At 39.9% G+C, this 19,136-nt stretch overlaps 1 protein-coding gene across 1 annotated transcript in view; it reads left to right on the top strand.

Annotated features, from left to right (window-relative positions):
* The window catches only part of SLC7A14 (solute carrier family 7 member 14), a 135,956-nt gene that overhangs the window by 50,356 nt on the left and 66,464 nt on the right, over positions 1-19,136 (top strand). The gene's annotated exons all lie outside the window — the stretch shown is intronic.

Raw genomic sequence — 19,136 nt, 5'->3', positions numbered from 1 at the left:
AAGGAAGGAAGGAAGGAAGGAAGGAAGGAAGGAAGGAAGGAAGGAAGGAAGGAAGGAAGGAAGGAAGAAAGGAAGGAAGGACCCAAATGAGTCTGCCTTTGCTGCCTGACTTATCAGTACCAATTTCCCTTTGATGGGCAAAATATTTTATCCATTGAATGTTCTCTCCAGTTAGAAAGAGACATCATGAAATGGATTTTTTTTCAATGAAAGATTCCGAATAGATAGCTTTGGGTATGACAGGTCTCAAGCAGTTTCTGAGTCAACTGGCATTTATTACTCTATGCCAGTCACTGTGCTAAGCACAGAGGCTACAAAGGCAAAAATCAGTCCTTACCCTAAAAGAATTTACAGCCTAATGGGGGAGACCACATGCAAGCAGCTATGTATGAGCAAGGTCTAGACAGGACAAATGGATGGTAACCAACCTATAATTAGAGATAAGAGTCATAATGGGCAAAAAACCATACTTTCTATCTTAGAATCATTACTAATTATTGGTTCCAAGGCAAAAAGAGCAGTAAGGACTAAGCAATGGGGGTTAAGTGACTTGCCCAAGGTCACACAGCTAGGAAGTGTCTGAGAACAGATTTGAACCCAAGACCTCCTGTCTGTAGGTCTGACTCTCAATCCACTGAGCTGCCTCTGAACTATATTTTTAAAGCTTTAGTTGCCAAAGGAATTTGTATTTTATTCTAGAGGCACTAGAAACTTTTTAAACAGGAGAGTAACATAGTCAAGACTGTCCCTCTGGCAGCTATGTAAAAGATGAACTAGAGAGAAGAGAACCAATTCAGAGGCTGGTGCAATAGTCCCAACCAGGTATGGGGTGATGAGTGATTGGATGGCACCAGTGGCTATGCCAACATGTTGGAGGCTTGATTCCTGAATTTAGTATTTTTATTTCCTGCTATGATCAGAGCCATAACTAGGAATTCTGGCACCTGGGGTAAATCAGTTGTGGGGGAGATCTGAACAGAGATCTGTACCATGATGCCTTGTGTCTCATGTGGAGGCAGCTGAAATAGAAATAGAGTGTGGGAAAACCTCAAGATCCCGCCTTCACTAGCAGAAAGATAGTGTGTGGGTCCCTAAGCCCAGGAGTATAACATGGCGTAAAGAATATCACATACCTTTGTTAGATTGAGGTCCCCTTGGTGCAACCCATTCCCAAGAGAGGATAGCCCCTGTACCTGTGGCATGAATTACAATCCATCTTCCTCCAACTCTTCAAACCAAAAAAACAGTAAGGAAAGAACAGAATCAGAGAAGAAAAAGCAAGAAAAAGAGTATGGTATAGAGAAAGGTGAGCCCTGGAAAAGGAGCATCACAAGGGATCCTGGTGGCAGTCTCACCACAGAGCACCAGGTACCTAACTGTTGGCATCCTGGGATAAAGCCCAAACTACCTCACCCTAGTAAAAAGGCTCTGGTTGCAAACCTCATCTGGTCACCAAGCTGAGCCTCCAATAAGCTCGAATCTTGGGATTCGAAGGAAATGGTGCCAGCACTGGAGAGTACAGAACAAAGACTTTCTCCTTTGTTCCATGTGCTGACCTTAAGGATTGGGATGGGAAGAGTCTCCCTTCCAAGAGGTTTCACTCAGAACTCTTGCATTGTTTAACATGGTTCTTGGTGTTCCAGTTACTCATCTTAAGTTGTTTTCTCATAGCAGCAAGACTGTTGTCTTAAGAATCAGAGACTATTTAGATAGCCTAAGAGCGAGTTGATTGTTCCAAGTCTTTGCCAAGCTGAAGCAGGATGTGGGCACGAGACCCCAGGAGTCCAGTTGGTCACTGGGTTTCTATTTCAGTCTTGCTTTTCAAAGGCCTCTCCCAGCAATCAAGGAACTGCACATAGTTTGACAGCTTTGCCTCTCTCAAGGCCAGCATTTCAAACATGCCTTTCGATCTCAGGGATGCTGCTACTTGCCATAGAGTTCTGCCCACCAGAACCCCAATCCCTTTTGTCTCCTTAGCCACTGGGCAGGATCAGGTTCATCAAGAGGCCCTTCCCTCTTTTTTTGAAGGGACCCCCTTCATGCTATCATCTTCATCTGGTGCTGGGAATCTCATTATTCCAGCTACGTGTAAATCAGGTCATGAAAAGTGACTTCTCAACACATCTATCTGTCACCTGCCATGGGGAGAGAAAAGGATGCTAATAAGAGAATCACATTCTCATCTAGGGTGCTGGATTGACATCTTTGTAGGATGGAATATCTACTCTGTCAATTATTGGTCCAGGTGGGGTGAAGAGCTATTTTTAATACAGATAATATTTTGCAAGGTCTTCAAACCACTCCAATTAGAAAGTGAGTTTAGCATGGCATGGATGATAAGGATGCATAGTATGGTAGAAAGAGCCCTGTCTCTGAAGCCAGAGGAATCTGGGTTGAAATCCCACCTCTGGTGCTTACTACCCATGTACCCTTGGGCAAGTCACTTACTCTCTGTGAGCCTCAGTTTCTTTATCTGTAAAATGAAGGAACAAGATGCTTTCTAAGGACCCCTCTAGATCTAGGACCCTATAAATGAAATAACTTAATTTGGCCAGCATATTCTAGGGGCTGAAAAAGCCAGGCATTATGCTTTTTCTTATTTCTTTTTAAAATTTTTCTATATCAGCTTCTACAATAGGTACCCTGGTACAGTAAGGGCTTACTAAGTGAACTTGACTAGTGATCATTTTTTCCAGCATCTTCTCTCACATAGTCAATCAATCAGTCACTATTTGTTAATTACTGGTGCCCATTTTCCATAACTACCTTGTGTTTATTTTGTATTTATCCCACATATAGCAGCTCTATCCCACATATTGAGCACTATGTTAAGCATGTGCTATATACCTATACTGGGATAGGCTCAGGATACAAAGAGAGAAACAAAATAAATGCTAAAGGAGTTTAGAAGAAAAAGAAAAAAGATCAGTGAGGCCAGGGACAAAAATAAAGGAAGGCTCAGTGGAAGAGGGGAGCACCAACTAGAACACACATTGGACCTGAATCCTGCCTCTGACATTTCCTACCTGGATTGCCTGGACCTCAATTTCCTCATATGTAAAATGAGAAGTTTAAGCCAGTGGCCTCTGAGGTTCTTTCAGATCTATGATGAGGACCAGATTATATCAAACTGTTTATGAAATGTTTACTTTTGCCAAAACCAACATCCAATCCACCAAAATCTGTTGTTCCAAAACTGATCTGGTATCGACCAAGTCAGCTACTTGGACAGCTCCCAGAGGTAGATGCTATTGATTTTTCCTGTGCCTCTTAGAGAAGTCTCAGACATTATAATCATGCTAAAAAACCTTGCTGACCAGGCATGTGGGAAACTAAGAGAAAGTCAGGGCTTGCTGTGTAGTCAAAGGACCAGGACAGACTTCCTGAGGAACCTTGAGTGAGTCCCTTCACCTTTATTGTGCCTCAGTTTCCTCACCTATAAAATGAGGTGATTGGGCTCACTGGCCTCTAATGTCCCTTCCAACTCTTACTCTCTGATCTTGACAAAGAACTTGCTAACATTTGCAAGGCACCCTTAGGGCTACTCTATTCCTTGATCCCTGTAACGTGGCTACTGCCGGCATTATTTGCCCTTGTTGTGAATGAACAAACTGAACTTCATAACAGCTAAGTAATTTCTCTGTGGTCATGAGACTAATAAGTACGGTGGCAGGACTTGAATACAGGTTTTCCTAATTCTGGGTCCAGTGAGCTTTCCTCTAGGTTAGGATGCCTCCTCAAACTGAGGCACTGATTGGCTGATCATCACTCTCTGTCAAAGCAAATATAAGTACTAAAAGATAGGAATGTCGTTATGGATGCCTGGGAGGACCACATGGATAAACAAGACTCATTCTATCAACTCTTTAATAATTGCTAACATTTACATAGCACTCAAGTCTAGCGAAGCACTTTACAAATATGATCTAATTTTATCCTTATGGCAACACTGGGAGGTGGGTACTATTATTATCCCCATTTTACAGAGGAGGAAAGTGAGGCACACAGAAGTTAGGTGACTTACCCAAGGTCACACAGCTAGCAGTCTCTAAGGTTATATTTGAACTCAGGTCTTCCTGACTCTGGGTCTATCAATCTATTCTCTGCATCATGTAACTGCATCTTTACCTATGAGCACCCTTGAAGATTAGACTCATCTGCAAGGAGAGGTGAAAAAAGTGTCATTCTAGCATGACAGACACATGAAATGATATGACTCGTTGATTGACCAAGGCCACTTAGGAGGACACGTTACATGATAGAGAAGAGGTTTAACCTTGTTCTGCATGGCCCCATAGGGCACAACAATGATTAGAAATGCCAAAAAAAGGTAGATTTTGGCTTGATATCATGAAATATTTCTTGAGGAGAACTATCCCAAAGTGGAATGGGCTACCTACAGTAGGAAGGAAGAGGTTCCCCTGGCCATTAATCAGTGGTGAGTAGTATTTAAGCATGGATGGCCTCCAAACTAGAAGGTCACTGAGGGCCCTTTTAGCTCTGAGAAGCTGCGATTCTTTGATTCTCCTTCTGCTTTGGGGCATTTGCTCACAATTGGTCTATTTGATAACAGGCTAAGTGATAAGGGACCACCATTGTGTCTGTTTCCTTGACTCCGTGGTATTTTCACACATTTAGTCATTACATTAAACTTGAGAAGGATCTAAGTCACAGAGGAAGTCTTTTGAACAAGTCCATAGCACATAAGTCAATAAAGTATATGATGGGTCTGGCATACGGCCAATGGAAAGAGAGTGAGTCACAATATAGGGAGAGGATTATGGGAAGATGGAATATCTTAGATGTAGAGGAGTCCAGATCCCCCTATAAACATCCTGGTAGGGCTTAGAAATGCACCATTCTCCCAATTAATCTAAATCAGTGGTTCCCAAACTTTTTTGGCCTGCCGCCCCCTTTCCAGAAAAATTATTACTTAGCCCCCTGGAAATTAATTTTTTTTTAATTTTAATAGCAATTAATAGGAAAGATAAATGCACCTGTAGCCACCACCACTCTACCTGGATTGCTGCAGCACCACTAGGGGGCGGTGGCGCCCACTTTGGGAATCACTGATCTAAACCATTGCCTCCTGGAGTCCTGCAGAGACCCAGAGTTTCAACTCAAAACAACCTCAAACCATCACAACACATAGCTGGGGATGAGGACCTCTAATGTGGAAACTTTGTGGAGATGGTTGAAGCAGACACAGAATCAGATTCTTAGAGGCCACCAACCAATGGAAAACTAAAAAGGAGGTTCCTATACACCACCACCCAATTATCCAGCCTCTGCTTGGAAATCTCTAGGAATAGAAACTCACTGCCACCACGGCTTCCCATTCCATTTTTGGATAGCTATAGTGGTCAGAGGTCTTTCCTTACAATGAGCCTAAACTAGCTTCTATTCAATTTCCACCCATAATTCTAGTTCTATCCTCTGAGATCAATCAGAAGCTATCTCACCTCTCTCTTGCACATGACAACCTTTCATTTGTACATAACTCTTCAGCTCGGAGCTAATCATGCACCCAATTATGATCAAATGAGTTTTCTTTGTTGATGGCTCCTGCATTACAGGAATCCCTCTCACTGTGAAACAGGCGCGTTTCAAGATGGCAGCCAGACATTGGCACCAATTTGGCAACTTGAGTCTGCACTTCTGAGAGGATCCACCTCTCCTAAACTCTCTCTTCCCAAGTGCTCAGCATCAATGCCTTCCCCATCCCTGAGAATAAGCTGTGTATACATAAAGAAACCCAAATAGAATTGTAAGACCAGAAGGCTTTGACCTACAAGGGAGCTATACCATCATTGGGTGTGACTTCTCATTTGGCAGACAAGGAAACTGAGGGATAAGTATTTAAGTGACTTACTAAATGTCATGTAGGAAGTAGCAAGAATTCAAAATCATTTGCCTAAACACGAAAACCATTCATCTTCCCAGTTCAATCCAAGTCAACAAACATTTAGTAAATATCTACTTTCTGCCTGGCACTGTGGTAGGCACTTGGGTTAAAAAGACAAATACATACATACATACATACATACACACATACATATACATATACATACATACTTAAATATGTGGGACTTGAACGCAAATCCTCCTTACTTCAAATCTGGCTCCCTATAAGTATGAAAGGGAAAAATAATCCAAAGAATGTCAGAACTCCTGGGAAAACAACTTAAAAGGCAAGAGCCTATTTGAGAGTTTCCAATGCAGTGTATTTCTCTGTGCTATCAGGGGTAACTAGGTGACTCCATAGATAGAGAGGAAGGCATGAAGACAGGAGGTCCTAGGTTCAAATCTGACCTCAGACATTTCCTGTAGGCAAGTCACTTAACCCCCACTGCCTAGCCATTACCATTCTTCTGCCTTAGAATCAATATGTAGTATTGATTCTATGACAGAAGTTAAGGGTTAAAAAAAGGCTTCTGTATTCCAAGTATATGCAGTATAACCTGAATCGATATTTCACAGATCAGAGAGGATCTTGAGTCAAGATACATCCTTGAAAACTAATGGCCACATAAAGAAAAAACCTGACTTTACCTCCTTTGGGTAGAGAGGAGAGAAATGAATTTGGAATCAAAGACTCAAATTCAAAACCTGACTGCTAAATATGACCTTTGTGACTTTGAGCCATTGCTTCACCCCAGCCTAAAACTTCCTCATCTGTAAAATGAGTGGGGCACTAGAGGATCTCTAAGCGATATTATGGCCTCAAAATCTATGCTCCAAATAACGTCAATGTTGGTCTTGTCCCTCCAATACCAGAATTATGGAGGATATAGATATACATATTTAGGACGATGAATTCTGGATCTTTAAAGAGAGCCATTCAGGTTTCTATCCAGGTTAATGTCTTTAAAAATAAAAAAAAGCTCTCTAGCTGTCACATAAATAGATGGCATCTTCGTGAATTCTAAACCTTTCTCCTATAGACAATCCATCAGCACTGATAATATACTCAGTCCTATAGTTCGGAAAGGAAAGGGAAGAAAACAAATAACAATGTCAGGATAATTCATATTCTTATAAGATATTTTTCAAAAGTTCACCTCTTATTCCTGGAAAAGGGCATCCCATGAAGGGCATAGACAGAGAAGAAAGAAAGAAAATAACTTTGACATCTTTTTAAACTTTACTTTTCATACTATTTATGGGAGTGGAGGTGTTTTAATAGCTACCCTTAAAGTTTCGTTTCTCTTTCATTTTATGTTTAACTTTTTTCAACTTTTATTTCACATTGACACCCTTCTTATTAATATTGTAACTAAAGAGTCCTCATAAATATGGGGACATGGTAAAAAAATTATTATCCCAAGCAATTGTGTACTATCATGATGTGTAAGATTTTCACAAGGGTAAGATTATCTGGGGCATCACAGGAATAGAAAAAGCTGGTCTTTAGCAATTAGGCAGTCAATTAAACTGGCCTCAACTTTGCCGCCTTCAAGTGGATTTAGTTTTTCATGGAGAAAAGGCCAGACCCAGACAGATCCAGCTTCTCTTATATGCAGTAATGCCACTCATCAACATTCAAGAGAATGCATATTCTTTAAGGGTAGAAACTGCTAGTGTTTTTACCTTGAATCCATAATGCCTGGAATATGCCAAGAGTACATAGGAGGCACTTACTAAACAAGTATTTTTTAATTTTTTTTGACATTTTTCTTTTAGATTTGTGTTCCAGATTCTCTTGCCTCCCTCCCACACCCTCTCCCCCAACCACTAAGCAGGCAAGCAATATGATATCAATCATACAAGTGAAATCATGCAAAACATATTTATATATTAGTCATATTTCCCCCTAAAAGCAAGACAATTAAAGACAGTGAGAACATTCTAATTGATTTTGCAATTAGAGTTCATCAGTTCTCTCTCTGGAGATTGAGAGCATTTTTTCATCATGAGTCCTTTGGAATTGTCTTGGGTCATTGTATTGATCAGAGCAGCCAAGTCTTTCACAATTGATCATCATTAGAATATTGCTGTTACTGGATACAGTGATCTCCTGGTTCTTCTCACTTCACTTTTCATCAGTTCCATGAAGGTCTTTCTGTAGTTTTTCTGAAACTGTCCCTTTCTTCAATCCCAAAGTATAATAGTACTGTTTCACAACCATATGCCACAACTCATTCAGCCATCCCCCAATTGATGAACATTGCCTTGATTTCAAATTCTTTGCCACCACAAAAAGAGTTTCTATAAGTATTTTTGAAAATAAAGATCTTTTTTCTTTATCTTTAATCTCTTTGGGATATAGTCCTAGGAATGATATTACTAGGTCAAAGGGTCTGCAGTTTTATAGTTCTTTGGACCTAGTTCTAATTGTTTTCCAGAATGGATAGATCTGTTCACTACTATAGCAATAGTTCATTAGTATATTTATTTTTCCCTCAACCCCTCCACCTTTATTCATGATAGATGTGAAGTGGTTCCTCAGAGTTGTTTTAATTTGCCTTTCTCTAATTAATAATGATTTAGAAGGGACAGCTAAGTCACTCAGTGGATAGAGAGCCAGACCTACTTCCTACTTGTGTGACTCTGGACAAGTTGCTTTACCATATTTACTTCAGTTTCTTCATCTACAAATGAACTGGGGAAATTGGTAAATCACTCCAGTATCTTTGCCAAGAGAACCCCAAACAGGGTCACAAAGAATAAGAGAAAATTAATTGGCTAAATAACAAAGATAGCTTTGATTTCTTCTTCTGATAACTGACTGTTCATATCCTTTAATTATTTATCAATTGGGAAATGACTCTTGTTTTATGAATTTGGCTCATTTCCCTATATATTTCAGAAAAGAGCCTTTATCAAAGAAACTTTGTTGTAAAATAACTTTTATATCACTTCATTGTTCATGGTAACTTTTAGCAAAATACAATTTCTCTGATTGTCCTTTATAATTAGGTCTATTTTGCTTTTGCTTTGTCTAAGATCATGATTGCTGCTCATACCCTTTTAAAAATTCAGCCAAAACATAAGTTTCTGCTCTGGCCTTTTATTTTAATTCTGTGTGTGTGTTTCAGGTTCAAGTTCATCCTTTGTAAATAAGATAAACTTGAATTCTGGTTTCTAATCTATCCTGTTATCTACTTCTATTTTATGGGTCAGCTCATCCCATTCATATTCACAGTTAAGATTACTTTTTATTTCTGTTCATCCCATTTCTTCTGTTTCTTTTCTCTCTACTTTTATTCTTCCCTCCTCAAAAGACTATTTTACTTCTAACCACTGTCATCCTTAATCTGCCATCCCTTTCATTTATCCCTTTCCTCTCCTATTTCTCTATTGGTTAAGTAACATTTCTACACAGAGTATATGTATATATACATTCTTCCCTCTTTGAATAAAATCTGATGAGAGTGAGGTTCAAGCATTGCCTGTCACTGCCCCTCATTTTTCCCTCCATGGTAAAGGTTTTTCCTTGCACGGCTGTTTTACATAAGAAAGTCCTACATTCTACCTTTCTCTTCCCCATTCTCCCAGTGAATCCCTCTTTCTCATCCCTTCATTTTTTTAGAAATCATTCTAACATAATTTCTTCCCATCCATACTCATCTATATAAACTCCTTTTAACTTCCTCAATAATGATAAAGTTCCTGGGAATTTCATGCATTATCTTCTTATATAGGAGTGTTAAAATTTTGATTTCATTGAGTCACTTATGATTACTCTTTCAGGTTTACCTTTTTATGTCTCTCAGGTCTTCTATTTGAATGTCAGTCTATTCAGCCCTGAACTTCTCACTAGAAATGTTTGAAAGTCCTCAATTTCATTAAATATTCATTTTTCCCCTGAAGGATTACACACAGTTTTCATGGGTAGGCTATTTTGGGTTGTAATCCTAGCTTCTTTGCCTTCTGGAATATCATATTCCAAGTCTTCCACTCCTTTAATATAGAAGCATCTAAATCTTATAAGATCCTGAATGTGACTCCTCATTATTTGAACTGTTCTTTTTGGCTGTTTGAAGTATTTTCTCTTTGACCTGAGAGCATTGGAATTTGGCTATACTGTTCCTGGAAGTTTTAATTTTGGGATCTCTTTTAGGAGGTGATTGGTGGATTCTTTTAACTTCTACTTCATACTCTAGATCTATCATGGCAGTTTTCCTTGAAAATTTGTTGAAAATATGATGTCTAGGCTTTTATTTCAATCATGGCTTTCAGGTAATTCTATAATTCTTAAATTATCTTTCCTTGATCTATTTTCTGTTGTCCCAGTGAGATACTTCACATTTTCTTCTATGTTTCATTCATTTGACTTTGTTTTATGGTTTCTTGATATCTTATGAAATCATTAGCATCCACTTGTCCAATTCTAATTTTTAAATAATTATTTTCTCCAATGAGATTCTGTACCTCTTTTTCCATTTGACCAATTCTATTTTTAAAGAGTCATTGCGTTCAATGCCTCATTTCTGCCTCTTATCATTAGGCTAATGCTATTTTTTAAAGTATGATTTTCTTCTGTGTTTTCTGTGCCTCTTTTACCAAGCTGTTAATTCTCTTTTCATAATTTTCTTGCATTAATCTCATTTCTTTTCTCACAATTTCCTCTACCATTCTTATCTCTTTCTTTAACTATTCCAGGAATTGTTGTGGTTGTTCTCATTAGGATTTTTTTTAATTGAAGGGGTTTCAAATTGTCTTCTTCTTTTGAGTTTTTGTTTTGGTCTTCCCTGCAACTATAGTAGATTTTCATAGTTAGATTCCTTTTTTTTTTTGTTTGTTCATTTTCTGGTCTATTTCTTGACTTTGCACTTTATGTTAAAGTTGGGTTTTGCTCATCTAAGGATGTGAAGATTCTATCCCAAACTTTTTTGTACTGTTGTTTTCAGAACTAGTTCTGGGGGTCTGCAAGTTTTGGGCGCTTCCAAGGAAATGTGTTCCTAGGGGAGGTATTGTCACTGTTCTTCTTGTCTATGCTCTGGTCTTTAGCAAGAAAAGGTCTTTGGTCCCCTAGAATCACATGTGCTAATATTCTCTTTGCCTTGGATCTGTGACCAGGGTCCATGCTCACTTGTGACTGACATTAAATGCTCTTCTCTACCTTGGAAATACATATAGATAATAGCTATCAATTAGTGTCCATTGTACCCAGTACCAGCAAAGGGTCTCCTACAATCAATTTCTGGCCAGCTGTATAACCTCCTTACTGTCTCTGGGCTGAGACCTTGCAGAGCTGCTGCTGGCATGACCACATGCGTGGGCTACAGATGGGCTTCTGTCCCATTGTCCTTCTGCCAACCTTCTAGGGTTGCTTAGCCTGGTAAAATGTCTCACTCTGACATTTTGTTTTCTCTGCTGCTACAAAATTTGATTTGAAGCATCATTTTAAAATTTTTTGGAGGAGAATATTGAGAGAATTCAGCTGGGTCGCCTCTAATCCACCATCTTGGCTCTCTCAACCAGTATTTATTAAGCTATCATATGATAATCCTAGTGACACAAAGAATAAGTGAATATAGTCCCTGCCTGCTAGGGCCGAGAGGATTTTATATTCTCCTAGAGCATACATAATTAAATTATAGGGCCACCAAATCGTAAGTCAAGGGCTAGAAGGGACCTGATGCCATTTTTCCAACCCTCTTACTTTACAGATGAGGGAAAAAAGCTTATGGAGATAAAGTGAGTTGTCAGGGTCACATAGGTAATAAGCATTAGAGGAGGATTTGAACCCAAGTTTTCTTATTCCAAGTAAGTGTTCTTTCCATCTTAATGGAATTGAACTCTTTGGGCCCTGCATTCACTGTTAACCCTTTTCTTATTTTCTGTTTTTCTAAGAGTATGCTATGGCAAATAGTAAGGCATATGAGGGGGAATTTCACAATGTTGCTTTAGTTTGTATTTTTTTAAACCCTTACCTTCCATCTTGGAGTCAATACTGTGTATTGGCTCCAAGGCAGAAGAGTGGTAAGGGTAGGCAATGGGGGTCAAGTGACTTGCCCAGGGTCACATAGCTAGGAAGTGTCTGAGGCCAGATTTGAACCTAGGACCTCCTGTCTCTAGGCCTGGCTCTCAATCCACTGAGCTACCCAGATGCCCCCTAGTTTGTATTTTTTTTAATTCTCACTCTTCATGGATCTCTTGAAGGAATAAGACTATATCGGGCCACATAATTACATTGTTGTCCTGGTAACACATTTATTTGTACCATTCCTAAACTCACAAAATAGGATGAGATGTTTTCTAGGTTTTTATTTTCATCCTTCTATCTTAAAAAATATTATCCATCTAAAACCAACATTGTTTGAGTCTATTTCCTCTTGAAAATAAAAGCTGCCTTTACAACACAAGGAAAATGCATTTCAGCCTTCAGTTTGAGGAATATTTTAAGGGGATGATCTATGCCTTCTCTCAAGCAGTGTTTTGATAGAGTGGCTGGCATTCAGAAAAAGTGATTGCAATCACATGTCAAAAATATTCCACAAAGAAATAGATCTCCATGTATTCTATAGTAGATAATAGGCATTATATATAATATATCAAGTTTTATATATGTGTGTATATATGTATATATATATATACATATCTCTGCATTTCTGTATAGTTTTATGAACAAATTCAAAGATGTCACCAGCGAAATGTGATCAAAAAAGATAGATAGGTCATGCAGTAAAAGGCAAGGGTGGCAAGTGAAAAATATAAGTGTCTCATTGGTACACTAAAATGTCAGGAGAATTAAAGGAAGACCTCCAGAATCGTGAATGGACCTTCTATGGTGAACTGATGGGAGAAAGTAGACTGCAGTAGAACATTATGGGCCAGTTACGATAGATCTCATCAACCTTGTTGAAGAGAGCATTGAAATTAATGAAATTACAGACCCATTGGACCCATAGTACATGTTAAAAGTACTCCATTGAGAAGTGGAATGCATGATATTTTTAAATATAGTATTTTTATAGGCCCATGATTTCAAAGATGTGAGTGATCTTTTCACCTGTTTATTCCTTCTCATCTTTGTGAATTTTTTCTACATTGCCCTATAAATCCTCTATGGATGACCTATCCAACATAATGGAAGTCTTCCCCCAATCCAAATGTTCTTAAACTTTGGGGGTTAAGAACCTTTGTGAGTCTGGGGAAGCCTATGTACACCTTCTCAGAATCATGTTATTAAATGCAGAAAATACATAAGGCTACAAAGAAAACCAATTTTATTGAAATATATTTACAAAAATATTTTTGGAAGCAAGTTCATGAACCTCAGGTCAAGAATTTATGTAGCTCAACCAAACTCTCCTGACGTTCCCCTCAAGCAACTATAAAATAATGCCTCCAGTTGAATTTTGATGGGATAGAGTCAGCAAAAGATCAAGGGAAGACATTCTTCCAGCCTAAGACAACATAAGAGATCACCAGAAGAGGTCTGTGACACCATGGTGAAGGCCAGCCCAGAGCAGATGAGGCAGCACCAGCAGTGGACCTTGGAAGGAGCTGCAAAAGCTGTAGGGGCAGCAGCAACTTTCAGAACCTTCAGTCCAGAAATAGTAAAGAATTCAAACAACTGTTTGGAAAGGGGATCCATTACAGGGTACCTTTTACTGGGGACCCTTTGTTGGTACTGATTGGCAACTCTATGGCTCCTGCTGAGTTTGGGTCAGAATTCCAGGGTGGAGAGAAGTGTTTGTGGTTGGTCACAAGGGAGCAGAAGCTCTGGCTGCAATTCCAAATAAGAGAGGAGCATTTGTAGCTTGTAGCTACAAGAGAGCAGAGGACCTGGTCACAGTGCTAGATTGAGAGGAGCAGTAGTATTTGTGACTACAGGGGAATAGAAACCCTTCCTAGAAAGACCCCAGGACACAGACCAGAAGAGTGGCGACCATACCTCTACCAGGATCCACCATCTTGGAAGCACCAAAAACTTGCAGATCCCCAGAACTAGCTCTGAAAACAGTAACACACACACAAAAAACACCTGTTAGGGAAAAGGCCTATAAATGCAACATTTTTATAGCAATTCTTTTTGTGGTGGCAAAGAATTAGAAATTGGGAGGATGCTTATCAATTGGGAAATGGCTGACCAAATTATGGCACATGGTTGTGATGGAGAACTATTGACAAGAAAAATGTATAGAGAGCCAGCTCTATATATTTTGGGGGTCCTGAATGGCATTTAGTGGCGTCGGATTGAAAAGACAGAAACTGAGAACAGCCATACTAGTGGTTAGCCCATGCTGATCTAATCTCTATGGGCTTTGGAATTTATTTTATACTGGTTTCAAACAAAGAACACAAAGAAAGAGTCACAGCTGTGAAGGGGTGCAAATCATACACAACCCATTAAAGTCTAAAAAGTAGAGATATAGGTACAAGGGCAAGGGCCAAATTCCAACCACCAATTAGTAGGGGGTTAATTCTAGGAGCAGAAACATATTTCATAGAGATGTCTACTAATTGAGTCCTGTCTTCCTGATTTACAGATTTGGACCTGGTCAGATAGTCTTGCCTAGCTTTGTCTGTCTAGCCCTTATCTAAGTAATATATTTTTAGGGTTCAGGCTTCTTAATTATCAAGGAGAGAAATTGTTAACTCAGTAGCTGCTGGTCTGCTAAGGACTCAAAGCTTTCCAATACGAATATTAAGAAAAGGTGGGGATCTGAAAACGAGTCAAAAAGAGGAGCCTCAGATTTTTACCTTAGATGGCCCATTCTATCTGCATCTGACATGCAGTGCAGAAAAATCATACACACAGTTTTACTTGCCGATGATTTTGTAATGGGATCCAGATAAAACATCTATTACAGACTCTATTTCTCTAAATGACTCCCAATAGCCTCTTGGAGGGGTCAAGTTGTTTTTGGATTAACCTACCTGCTGGTACCAGAGCTTTTCAGGGCTCAGGTGACCAGGACCAAACACAAAGACTGCCTCAGCCTGGATTGGTCACGTAGGGAATCCAGATAACAGGCCCTAATTTTGACCCTGTTTCTCCAATGGCTCTCTACAAAAATGGTTGCAGAAAAACATGAGAAGACCTATATGATCTGATACAAAGTGAAATAAGCAGAACTATGGAAAGAATTTGAAACTTTAAAAAATTAAGGTTAAAAATAAATATTAGATTTTTTTACCAAAAGAATTTATACTCTAGGCTGAGAAGAAGTATGGAGAAGCAGACAAAGGACTTAATTGAATTCAGGAAAACCTGGATTTCTACCTCAGATGCTTACTAGCTATATGCCCCAGAGAATAGGCATTTAATCTCTCTGTGTCTCAGATTGCTTATTCATAAAATGAAGAGACTGCATATGATAGTCTCAAAGTTCCCTTCAAGCTCTAACGCCATGATCCTATGTATGATCTTTGATATTTTATGGATTTTAATTCCCCTACGGTTCTGTGATCACATCAATGTGAACATTCCCTCTGATGATACAAATGGTAACCCTTCTGTGCCTGCCCATCTTGTCCAATGTTGGTCCACTAAATGTGCTGGAGACCTTCCTCAAATTCTCTTCAAGTGTTGAGTTTGGTCCTAGCAATACAGTATCGGCTTTTTTTTTAAACCCTTAACTTCTGTGTATTGGCTCTTTGGTGGAGGAGTGGTAAGGGTGGACAATGGGGGTCAAGTGACTTGCCCAGGGTCACACAGCTGGGAAGTGGCTGAGGCCTTTGAACCCAGGACCTCTCATCTCTAGGCCCGACTCTCAATCCACTGAGCTACCCAGCTGCCCCAGTATCTGCTTTTTATAGGGCAGCCTTCTCAAGAGTGGGAAGGTGGTCTAGTGGAAAAGGCTATAAAATTGGAATCAGGAAGGTGTGAGTTTGAATCCTGCCTTCAACAGTCACTTAACTATCAATAAACCTCTTTCAGCCTCAGTTTCCTCATCTGTAAAAAGGTATTGGATCAGATGAGATAACATTTAAAGCATTTTGCAACTCTTACAGTACTGTATAAGTGCTAACTAGTAGCAGCAATAGTCTAGTCACCCCATAGATTCTTTGGCCAGGGAAGCCTATGAAATAAAGAAAAAATGTCATAGACATGTAAATGTTAATATGTGTGTGTAGATACATACATATATATACATAAACATAAGCATTCTGTAATCCAGAAGGTTATACACACTTTTCAGGCATTTCATACATCCCGTTGGACTCAGAAACAGCTCTGGAATGCCCAAGTTGACCTCTCGAGGTGATAATGTTTACTAACATCCACACTTTGAATCTTTTACAGTTTTAAAGAAAATATTCAGTATGATGTTTCTCTCTTACCCAGCAAATGTTAACATACACATATATACATACACACACTCATACACACACACTGTTTCTAAAATGTCAAGACGCTCTTCATTGTGAGAAGACCTACACATGATTTCTGTAACTCAAGCAAAGAATACTCAGAGATTATCCTTGCCTGGGAATGGTTCTGGCTAAAAGTCTCAGAAGTATTCTCTGTTCTACCCACCACAATTCTCCATTAAAGACATCTCAGTGATATTATAGAAAACACAGTGTGCTTTGCTGGAAACATGGCCCCAAGACCCATCACTCTGTTCCTTTTTAAGGGGATCCTTTGAGAATAATGGCACTGTGGGGTACAGCATGTATTGGGCAGGCAGCTCACTCTCCCTTACAAACCCATAAGTGGCAGTGCTCACTTCACCAATAATGGTTAACCTTCATTGCCCCCAATACAAAGTTAGACTCTAATGGAGAGTGTCATTGGCTTAGGAAGCCTACGAAGGACAGCAATGAAGGGAAAAGGAGGCAACCGATCACAGGATCACAGGCTCTGAGCCAGAGAGAACCTTGCACGAATCGTGCAGCTACAACAACTCTACAAACTCATACAAATGTGAAAAACTGTCCAGGTGGGAGAATCACTAACACTTGGGAAATCATAGTTTTCCCAGCAAAAGACTTGACAATTTAAGCACTCATGATGTCTCCATGTAAGGATGTATGTCCACATGGGCTGTCTAAATGGGAGTCATAAGAAGAATTGATGAATATCTCTTGCATCTTGCCCTTCTCCCTCCAAAGATTTGATTCCTTGAGGGAAGCAGGAAAAAGGCCATGGAGCTGAACTAAGCATTCTTTTCTACTGTCTTGGAAAAAGATACTACTAGACTAGAATTATGTCTGTCTGCCCTATTTCCAAATATTATGATTCAATAGGTTTAAAACAAAAGCCACTTAGTTGGTCACCATTCTTTGAAGGGAGAAGGATAGTCCCAATTTTATACACTTTGACTTCACCCCCTCCCACCACATTCTGGCTATACAAAAGACCATCACTATTAGCAAATAGTGAGCAAACCCATTTATCTAAGCAAACAGAAGTTGGAGAAGTTATACAGATTAGAATTTATCAGGAAAAAAATACACAAGAATGAATGAGCTCTTCTGATAGGATCAAGATAAGATGTCAGCTCAAAGGAAAAGAGAGAGACTCCAATCTCACCCACAGGGAAATTAAAAATAAGGAAGAAATTGATTCTAGGGAGGCAAGCAAGAAATCAGGACTATTCCCAAAGTGGACGCTACCACCCCCTGGTGGGTGCTGCAGCCATCTAGGGGAGCAGTGATGGTCACACATATTTTGTATTACATTCTATTCTGAGTTCAATAAATAGTTTCATAATTTCCAGGGGGTGCTAAGTAATATTTTTTCTGGAAAGGGGGCGGCAGGCCAAAAAAGTTTGGGAACTACTGGTACAAGGAAAGGAAAGTTCCAACATGTACAAAAGCCTTAATCAGTTAACTTTGGTTAACTCTACCATGGAATTAAGTCTTGTTTTTTCTTCTTTCTTCTTTGTCCTGGCTGATTCCTACATCTATAAAGTCTTATCACTCAGAGTGATCACCCACTCATTTCGAAGTTCCATGTTGGACCAGTTCAATAATCGATCAACATGTATTAAGCACCTACTATGTGCCAGGCACCATGCTAAGCACCAGTTACTGGTTTCAAGCTAACGTTTTAGCTTGGCGATATTGGACTTGTCCCAATCCTCCTGGGACTCTAGTCATCAAAGCCCAGGGCCATGGCAGGTGTTCTCCTTGCTTTACCAGACCCCACCCTTGATCATTCCTTCTCTGCCCATTGCTCATAGCCCTGGTTGGTAAATCTATCTTTTCTTGGCTTCCTGGATTAAAAAAAAAAAGCTCTTCTCTCTCTGACCTGGCTGGCTTCCTGGAAGCAAGTTTGTCAGCTGCTTCCTCCAACTGGTTCTGCCCTTATTTATGACGCTGGTTTCCACTGCCTGATTGTCCTAGCCTGGACCTCCTCCTCTCCAGAGGTCATGAAGCCCTGTGAGCACATGAGCTAGGCTCCCTGGGACCTTCTCCCCTGATCCTGGCATCTGCATGCTGCTCCCAGCATGGGCTCTCTCCCCCATATTGATCTTCATTTCTTAGTCAGGACCCATCCCTCCTAGGGATGCTCCCACCCAATTCCTGTTTCTTGCCAGGCACGCCCTGGGAATGATAAACAATGAGAACCTTCTCTTGGCCCTGCTGCCTTCTCCAATCCTCCTCCTTTCTCTGAGAGGGTCCAGTCCTGGTTCATGGCCCTCCCTGGGACAGCTGCTTCCTAGACTCCAAGTTTCATAATAAAAAATATACATATTGGCAGACATAACACATAAAAGCAAACAATTCCCACCCATCAGTAAGGGTAGGGTTGGACATCAAAGTCTTCACAGGAGGAATTATAATGGGATTGCTATGTCCCACGATCCCTTGAGACTGCTTGAGACATGCTCCACTATTATGCATCCCAACCATCTCCCTACCTCATCTATAGCCTGTTTCTGCAATCCACCATGATTCGTGAGTGGTACCTAAACCTCAGCTCAGTTATCTTAGGGTGAATCGGGGCTTCCTAGGCCAGCTAGATGACTCTGTTAGATAGAGAGCCAGGCCTGGAGTTGGGAGGACCAGGGTTCAAATCTGACCTCAGACACTTCCTGGCTTTGTAATCCTAGGCAAGTCCCTTAATCCCAATTGCCTAACCCTTACAGCTCTTCTGCCTTGGAAAGGATACTAATATCAATTCTAAAACAGAAGGTAAGGATTTCCTGCTATGTGAGCTGAAGAAGATTCTAGAATAGGAGTCAAGCTCTTGTCTCTGATACTAACTGTGAGATGTTGAAAAAGTCATT

This window comes from Gracilinanus agilis, chromosome 3, assembly GCF_016433145.1.
Source record: "Gracilinanus agilis isolate LMUSP501 chromosome 3, AgileGrace, whole genome shotgun sequence".
In the NCBI taxonomy this organism is placed as follows: domain Eukaryota; kingdom Metazoa; phylum Chordata; class Mammalia; order Didelphimorphia; family Didelphidae; genus Gracilinanus; species Gracilinanus agilis.
This window is presented reverse-complemented; position numbering and strand designations above follow the sequence as displayed.